Genomic DNA, 9,304 nt, shown 5'->3' on the forward strand with positions numbered 1-9,304 from the left:
CTTGAACTCATGACCCTAGGATCAAGAATTGCATGCTCTACTGACTGAGTCAGCCAGGTGTCCCTACTATCTTGTTCTTTACTTAAAAATTTTGCCAACCCAAGTCAAAGATAAATTAATTTTCTTATATTATCTGTATTGGCAGTCTAGAACATTATAAATTAGTCATATGATTATATACAGTTCTTTTAAAAACTAAAGTTTTCTGAATATGCCATCTCATATAGGCTTCTCTCAAAAGTATGATTCAGAAAATGTGTTCTTCTCAATAAATAGTAGTGGGTGAAATGGATATTAATATGAAAAAAAAATTGGACCATGTATCATACTAAAAAGTCCATTCCCAGTGTTGTGTAGATCTAAACATAAAAGAGAAAACAATAAAAATTTTAAAAGAAAAATAGCAGAATATCGGGGAAAGATGATCAATTGGGCTACATTAAACTTTGCCAAAGACACATTAAGAAAATGAATGGGTGTGGCGCCTGGATGGCTCAGTTGGTTGAGCATCCGACTTCAGCTCAGGTCATGATCTCACAGTTCGTGGGTTCGAGCCCCACGTTGGGCTCTGTGCTGGCAGCTCAGAGATTGGAGCCTCCTTCAGATTCTATGTCTGTCTTTCTCTGCCCCTCCCCTGCTCATGTTCTGTCTCCATCTCTCAAAAATAAATAAAACATTAAGAAAATTTAAAAAAAAGAAAATGAATGGGCAGACTACAGAGTGGAAGAAGATATTTGCAGTACATATATCTGATTCATATCCAGAATGTTTAAAGAATTCCCCAAATCAATATACAAAAGATATAACATGAGAAAAATGGGCATAAAAATAAGAAAAATGGGCACAAGACTTAAATAGACATCTCCAAAAGGGGATTTCTAATTAGTCAATATACCTGAGTAAAAGGTATTTGACTATATTACTCATCATGAAAATAGAAAATATAAGTGGGAGGCAGGGTCGCTACATGCCCACCAGAATTACTAAAGCGTAAATAACAGATAATTACCAGAGTTGACAAACATCTGGAACTTTCATATGTTGCTGACCACAGTGCAAATTGGCCCAACTTTGGAATCCTGTTTGGCAGTGTTTACTAAAGCTGGACATATGCGTATCCTGTGACCTAGCATTTGCACTTTGAGCTATGGAACTATGTTTACCAAAGACATATAAAAATGGTTACTAATATTTTAGTCCAAACTGGAAACAAGCTATTGAAGTATTGCTAATGCTCTATATTTTGATCAAAGTGGAGGATTGTACATTGTTTACTTTGTGAAAATTCATTGAGCTTACACACTTTGAATTTGTGTGCTTTCTTGTATACATGTATAGTATGCTAAATAATAAAGATTTCAACTTAAAAAGGAAGTGAAAAAAAAAACCATGCAGTTTACATTAAGTGATTAGCTCCTCTCTGTGATCTTGGTGTGGTGACTTGAACACAACACTTATATGAAATACAAAAACATTTTTGTTACTGGTAATGGTATGAATTAAACCAGTAAGTAAAGCCTACAATTTTGTTATATTTCAAGATTTAAAAACTATCAATTACCAGGGCACTTAGTTGGCTTAGTCAGTAGGGCACGCAAGTCTTGATCTTAAGGTTGTGAGTTTGAGCCCCACATTGGGTGTAGAGATTACTTAAAAATAAATTCTTCCAAAAAATGATAATTAATCACCATTTAAGTCTGAGAAGCTCCATATTGGATTATGATATAAGCCCACATTTATTACTTATTGTGAATATCCCACAGTATCCTTTTCAGAAGAATAAAATTCTGTTTACACTAAAAATAAAGTATGGTCATTTTTTTCCGGGAACTATAGCACTTTATTGCTTCCCTCCACAATAATGAACAAGTAAGACTTAAAAATACAGTTAGCAGACATGGGTCATTAACTTTTGTGCTTGGAACCTGGGCTGGTAAAATGTTGCTTGCCAAACATGTGGCTTTGATACACACACAATGCGAGAAAAGGAAAGTTGTGGGTTGCCACAGTAACTGTAATGCAGGTATCTGTTGGAATAAGGTTTTGATTATTTCTGCTTATGATCACTCTAATTCCTCTATATTTTATATCAATATGCCTGACTAATGGGTGATATAGGAATTACTTAGCAGTATTGAATCTCTCTAAGTGTAAGCTGTCAGCGCATAATGTTCTTTCTGCTCATACACTTGCATTTAATTATGTCATTTGTTTTAGGAATAGCCCTATTGTAAAAATGCTTTTGACTTTTTTCTCAGAAAAGATTTCTAAGCAGGCAGCACATAACACCTAATTCCATCTGCAACAGCACACTTAGCTAATGTGATTTTGTGGCACCTTGATAGAATATCCTATTATAGATGTAGAAAATGAGGTAGAATGACAGAAGGTAATAAATTATTTAAGATCACAAAGCAAATCAGGGCAGAATTATTACTGGAATTTTCCTCAGGATGAGCCATTTGCCAAATGGTATTTTTGTGAAACACGTGCTTTGGCCTAATTACTAGGGCACCGCTCTACATTAGGAGTGCGTGTGTATATTCAGTGCTCATCTCCCAAGTTATACAGACTTGTTTGTGTGTCTCCAAGGCCAAAATGTTTCCAAGAGTACCTCATCTGAGACTAAATATCTGCTCTCCATTCAGTCACCCCGTGTATTAGTTAGGAGTCTCTGGAGAAACAGAAGCAATATCTGTTATGGAGGCTAACCACCATTTGCCGGCTCCAAACTGGAGAATCAGGAAGGCCAGTAGTGTCATTCAGTCTAATCCAAAGACCGGGAATGGGGATGGCAGATGGGGGTCCCAACGGTGTCAGTCCTGATCTAAGTCTAAAAGCCTAAGGACAAGGAGTGCCAATGTCTGAGGACAGGTGAAGGTGGATGCTTCCGCTCAAACAAAAAGTGAATTTGTCCTTCCTCTACCTGTTGTTATATCCAGGCCACATTGGACATCATCTTTACTCAGTCTGCTGTTCAAATCCTAATCTCTTCCAGATACACCCTTACAGATACATCCAGAAATAATGTTTTACCAACATCCTTTAGCCCAGTGAAGTTGACACATAAAATTAACCGTCACACCCAGGTAAGTCAATATTGATTAACAACCTCCACTAAGCAAAGCAAAGCACTAGATACTAGACAAAATACAGAAGAAGTAAGAAATGCGACCCCACCCTCAGAGTTTAAAATGTAATGGTATTCTTGTGTGAGCACACGCTATCATTGAGGGGAAAAAAAAAAAGAAGAAAACCCAGACAAACAAAAACAAGCAACTCCAGAATACTCATTTTTTTTTCCAGAGGATGGAATGGAGGTCTCAGGGACTCCTTCTATTACAAATGGAGAAGCTCCATGCCTAACAGAATATCTTATGAGTTTTTGGTTTCATTCTTTTCTCCTCTACAAACAGTTTCTAAAGGAAAGAGGAAAGTGGTTCTATTAATTTATGCAAATAAATTTTTCTCTCACACTGTTTTTTCCTCTATTTGCAGCCCTCTTTTTTCATACTTCCCATGAGCACTTTTCCATAGGTGAATTGTGTAAATTTAATATTTTACTAGTTGTTAAATATTGGTATTGAAAAGGACATTGTAAGTTATCATTGATTCATACGTACGCATAAAGTCAAAAATCATTTAAATAAATTCTATCTGAAGAATATTCACAGTAAACATTGTGTATAAGTTATAGTGTAGTACAATAATGCAATTAGCTATATGAATAATATTAGCTATATGAATAATATATCACTCTCCAAACCTTTCAAACAGCTCTGACTCATCATTGTATAATGTTCACATGGATGAATGCTCCTGGAAAGAGTAACTAAATTTTTCTACCTTCATATCTCTATGAAGACAAGAAACTTCTGCTCAATTTCCAGTATTGGGATAGAATCTCATAACGCAAAGATGAAACAGAAGTTTCACAAATAAGAAGTGCTTAGCAATTCAAAAGTCTCTCAGTCCTGAGACTCCAGACAAGGCAAGAACACAGGATTGCCACTAGTTTTGTGTGGAGGTTCAGGTTATCTAACTTCTCTGTGTCTCAGCTTCCTCATCTATAAAGGGAAAATAAAGAGTCCCTACTTCAGATTAATTAATATGTTTTTTTAACTTTTATTTAGTTTTGAGAGATAGAGACAGCATGAATGGGGGAAGAACAGAGACAGAGGGTGACACAGAATCTGAAGAGCTCCAAGCTCTGAGCTGTTAGCACAGAACCCGACGTGGGACTCAAACCCATGGACCACAAAATCATGACCTGAGCTGAAGTCGGACGCTTAACTGACTAAGCCACTCAGGTGCCCTTAATTAATATGTTTTAACTACTTAGGGTGTGCCTACCTGGCTCAGTCAGCAGAGCATGGCACTCTTGACCTTGGAGTTATGAATTCTAGCCCCATGTTGGCTGTGGACTCTACTTTAAAAAAATAAATGAAATAATTTTTTAAAAACCATTGTAACTGCTTAGAACAGTGCCTGGCACATTGGAAATTCTTAATATGCCACCTATTTGCGTTATCTGATAATGACACAGAATCAAAAGAAATCAGAGCTATTCCTAAATGAAACGTAAAGAAACAATATGAATGGAGACAAAGACTCTCACATTACTGGATTTGCCTTTGCATTTCTACTGTGTGTCTGTTGCAGATGAGTACCCTCCAATCTCATTTTGGCCTGAGATGACACACTACCTGCTTCTTGTCCATTTGTTTTGTATCAGCAGGCTTCCTTGACAGAGTCACATGTGGGCTGGAGTGGACACAGGAGGAGGGCATGATGTGGGACATGGCACCTTTAATTTCTCAGTGCCATTCCCATTGATTCTCTCAGAAAGACAGATACAAATGACAGTATCATTTCCTACCATTTATCAAGTCTGCTTCTTACTCTACTTGCTGCCAAGCTTCCAGATTTGTCCCAGATGCAGGTCTCCAGACCTCTTCCCCTCCTGCCCCCACAAATGCTTCAGCAGCACTAACTCATTTTTTAGCTAAGGTAATTAAATCATTGTCACCCCATCCATTTTTAAATAGCTTATTATTTTCTCTCCTTCTTCCTAGCACTGCTTCTTAGCTAATTTACTTGACTCATCATCACCCTATCCACTTACTTAAAATAGAAAATTGTTTCTTCTTCCTTTGTAATCCTAAATAGAACTCGGTTGACTGTAAGATGCAATTCTTCCTTTCCTCCTGATGTTTTAATCTAACCTGGAGCATGTCCACCCCAGAACTGAAGGTCAGTGACCCTCAGAAAAATGGTCTTCGGCTTTCTTTGGCATTCCCAAGAGTGTCCGGGGCATGGACTGGCCATGTGTCTGCAGGACGAGTACTGGCCAGAGGATGTCTAGGGGCACAACTACCAAATTGGACAGGGAACTTTCCATTGCTCTGACAAACATTCTACTTTCTTACGATCAATATTATACATCAGATCAAAAATTGCAATTCTCAGGGTACCTGGGTGGCTCTGTCAGTTGAGTGTCTGACTCAGGTCATGATTTCACAGTCTATGGGTTCAAGCCCCATGTCGGGCTCTGTGCTGACAGCTCAGAGCAGGAGCCTGCTTTGGATTCTGTCTCTCTCTACCCCTCCCCTGCTCATGCTCTGTCTCTCTCTCTCTCTCTCTCTCTCTCTCTCAAAACTAAATAAACATTTAAAAAATTTTTAATTGCCATTTCCTACATAAAATAAAAACTTACCCAAAATGGATGAACTCTTGTTTTGTTTAAAGGCAGTCAGATCTTACCTGATCTTAATCTAGATCGTATCCCCTCTCTCCCAGTTAACAGACATTTCTCCAGTCATTCCTGCTCCCTGGCTCATGTTATCATTTCTTTTCTCTCCACTAAATCCTTTCTGTCAGCCTATAAGCATGCTATTATTTCTATCACCTTTAATAGAATGAACGAAAGACTTCTTTTGACTTACTTTCCCCTCCATCCCCTCTACTGTCTATTTTCTTTACAGTTAAATTTCTTAATGGCCATATGTAAATTATTTCTCCAGTTTTTCCCTTACCATTTCCTTGAATCTACTCCAATAGGCTTTTGCCCACACTGATGCACCGCATTCGTTGTGTTAAGGCCATCAAATGACCTTATTTGATCTTTCCAATCATCAATTCTCAGTCCTTGTCTTACTGACTAGCAGCATTTATGACACTGATCATTCCTTCCTCTTTGAAGTACTTTCTTCACTTTGCTTCCAGGATCCCACACTCTTGGTTTTCCTCTTCCCTCCATGGCTATTTCTTTTCATCCTGTGGCTAACCTAGTCTCTTCCCTCTCTAAGCTCTCAGTGTTGGAGTATGCCTCAGTATCAGTCATGGGCTCTTTTTTCTTTTCTGTCCACATTCACTCCCCTGATGATCTCATCTGTTCTCTGGACTATAAATGTCTCTTCTAATCTGACAACTCCCAAATGTATCTCTCTAGCTTAGATCTTTCTCCTGAATTCCTGACTTACATATCTAAATGCCTATTCAGCATCTTCAGTTGAATATCTAATAAGAATCTCAAACATCACACATCTCAAATGGAGCCCTGGATCACACTATTGAAACCTGGCCCATCTGGAGCCTTCTCCATCCTGGCATCTTGGCATCCTAGACAAGTCTATTCTTCCATCTACTCAGGTCAAAAATATTGGATTTAGGGGTGCCTAGGTAGCTCAGTTGGTTAATCATCCAACTCTTGATTTCAGCTGAGGCCATAATCCCATGGCTTCCAAGTTTGAGCCTTGAGGCAGGCTGGGCACTGACAGTGTAGAGCGTGCTTATGATTCTAAATTCTAATTTGTTTATTTATCCCTAGGATGAACAAACAAACTTAAAAAAAAAAAAACAGCCCTAAAAAGATCTTAGAGTTAGCTTTGATTGTTGTGTATCTCTCCCATCCAATTTGTCAAGAATTCCTATTTGGCTCTTTCTTTGAATATTTTCAGAAACCAAACCACTCACTACCTCCTAGGTGACTACCCTGATTTAAGCCACCATCCTCTCTCACCTGGATTAACCCAGTAACCTCCTCACTGTGTCTTTTCCTCTAACCTAACCTCCATGTTAGTAGCCAGAATGAGCTTTAAAAATGTAGGACACACCATGTCGTTTGTTCAAAATGTTCAAAAAACTTTCCAATTTACTCAGCATAAAAGCAAAACTCTTACAACAAGAATAAGAGCAAAAGTTTTACTACAAGGAGGCTGAAGATCCTACTCAATCTGGCATTGTCTCTCTGACTTTATCTCTTTCTACTCTCCCTTTCACCCACTGGCCTCTTTGCTATTACTCCATTACACCTGACGCACTCTTGTTCTGGTTATGCCCTCTGCCTGAAATATTCTTTTCCTTAGCTAACTTCCTCTCCTTTCCTCTCTTAGCTAACTGTCCCCCCTCAGTGAAGCACTATTCTTGGTGAGACTGGCCCTAACCACCTGGTTTACTCCTACAACTGTATCCACACATGAGTGCACACACACAGGTACAACACATGTACATATACCCCTGGCACTTCTGATTATCCTAAGCTATTGAACGGTTCTCTTTTTCTCTGCAGTCATCCCCTGCTAATATGTGATTTACTTATTATAAATATTTGTTATTTATTGTTTGTATTCTCACTAAAATATAAGGTGCTTGAGGGTAAAGATCTTTGTTTGATTCCAGACTGGAAACATCTGTACAATATATGTATTTGATGAATAGTTGATATTATAGAAGAGTAGTTTCTCTCTGATAAAGCCAAATGAGAATTTTTAAATCCCGTAGTGGCATGACCGTTCTCCATATATCAGTGTGGGATGTGGCTCACGGCTACCACTGGATCTCTTTGCATTCACTGATGGAACCACAAGTTAATGCATCTTCTAGGACATGTATCTGAACTGTCTTCATGAGTGGAGTTCAGAGTGGAAAACTGGGTAAAAGAAAAGTGGATTATGCAGCTCCTGGAAGAAGTATGGCACAGTATAAAGGAAGGAAGCCTAGCCTGATAAACTAAACTAAATAATAGGGCCTGTGATTTCAAGAGGATTTCTGGGTACAGTGCAATGCCTAGGACACAACCTCCCCTTAGATAAGCTCTATCGCCATCTCAGTCACCGGTGTGGAGGATGTATAAGGACAGAGAAGTGTGTGAATAATGGTAAAGAGTCCTTTAACACCTCATGTCCCAAGCAGCCTTGACGTGGGATTCTACAGGAGGACAGAAAACAGGGAAAAGGAAATGGTTTCCCTACATATCTAGAAGTGAAAGGTGAATACCAGCAGCCTGGGGCAGAGTGGTGGTGACGGTGACGTGTGCTGACTGGCCACAGAGGACAACCATGGTAGAAGCGAGAGCTGAAGCAGAAGGCGCAACAATGGGGTCGGGCAGAGCGGCAGAGCACGGAGAAGTAGCATCCAGGGCGAGTGTCAGCATCTGGGGCAGCCCTGGCCCACGTGGAGGGACCCGGGGCAGCAGCACCAGCATAAGCAGCAGCCTGAGGGGAAGAGAGTGGGGGCCCAGGTGGAGCAGCGTGCTGGGCACAACAGGTGTGCGGGGTAAAGCGGTGGCTCCTGTGTGAACAGTGGCTTCGTAGGAGCCCGGGGTGTAGAGCCGTGGTGTCACCTCAGCTGAGTGAAATAAGCCAGTCCGAGAGAGACAAATACCATATGATTTCACTTATATGGGGAATTTGAGAAACAGAATAAATGAACTAGGGGGGAAAGAGAGAGAGAGAGAGAGAGAGAAAAGAAACCAGAACAAACAAATGGTTACCAGAGCGGAGATGGGTGAGGGGATGGAACAAACAGGTGAAGAGGATTAAGAGTGCACTTACCTTGATGAACGCAGAATAACATACACAAGTGTTGAAATATTATAACCTGAAACGAATACAACCCTGTATGTTAACTACCCTCAAATTAATAGTTTTAATTTTTTTAATTTAAAAAAAAATTTTAAAGTTTTTTTTAAAAACAGTGATAATAAAGATCCCTTTTCAAAATGTGGTCTTACAAAGAAGTAGAGCTTTATAGATATGAAATGTAACTTCTTTTTTTTAAACTTTAAAAAAAAATTTTTTTTATGTTTTTATTTATTTTTGATACAGAGAGAGACAGAGCATGAGAGGGGGAGGAGCAGAGAGAGAAGGAGACACAGAACTGGAAGCAGGCTCCAGGCTCTGAGCTAGCTGTCAGCACAGAGCCCGACGTGGGGCTCGAACCCACGAACGTGAGATTGGACCTGAGCCGAAGTCGGAGCCAGGCGCCCCTTTTTAAACATTTTTATTTATTTTTGAGAGACAGA

The 9,304-nt window shown here is 39.4% G+C and overlaps 1 long non-coding RNA gene across 1 annotated transcript in view; it reads left to right on the top strand.

The window, feature by feature from the left end:
• The first annotated feature begins 3,069 nt into the window (after nucleotides 1-3,069).
• The window catches only part of LOC115294145, an 18,851-nt gene continuing 12,616 nt past the window's right edge, over nucleotides 3,070-9,304 (top strand). The window contains exon 1 of the long non-coding RNA XR_003909747.1: nucleotides 3,070-3,089. This is a non-coding gene — a long non-coding RNA (uncharacterized LOC115294145). The remainder of the gene's footprint in view (nucleotides 3,090-9,304) is intronic.

This window comes from Suricata suricatta, chromosome 6, assembly GCF_006229205.1.
Source record: "Suricata suricatta isolate VVHF042 chromosome 6, meerkat_22Aug2017_6uvM2_HiC, whole genome shotgun sequence".
NCBI lineage: Eukaryota > Metazoa > Chordata > Mammalia > Carnivora > Herpestidae > Suricata > Suricata suricatta.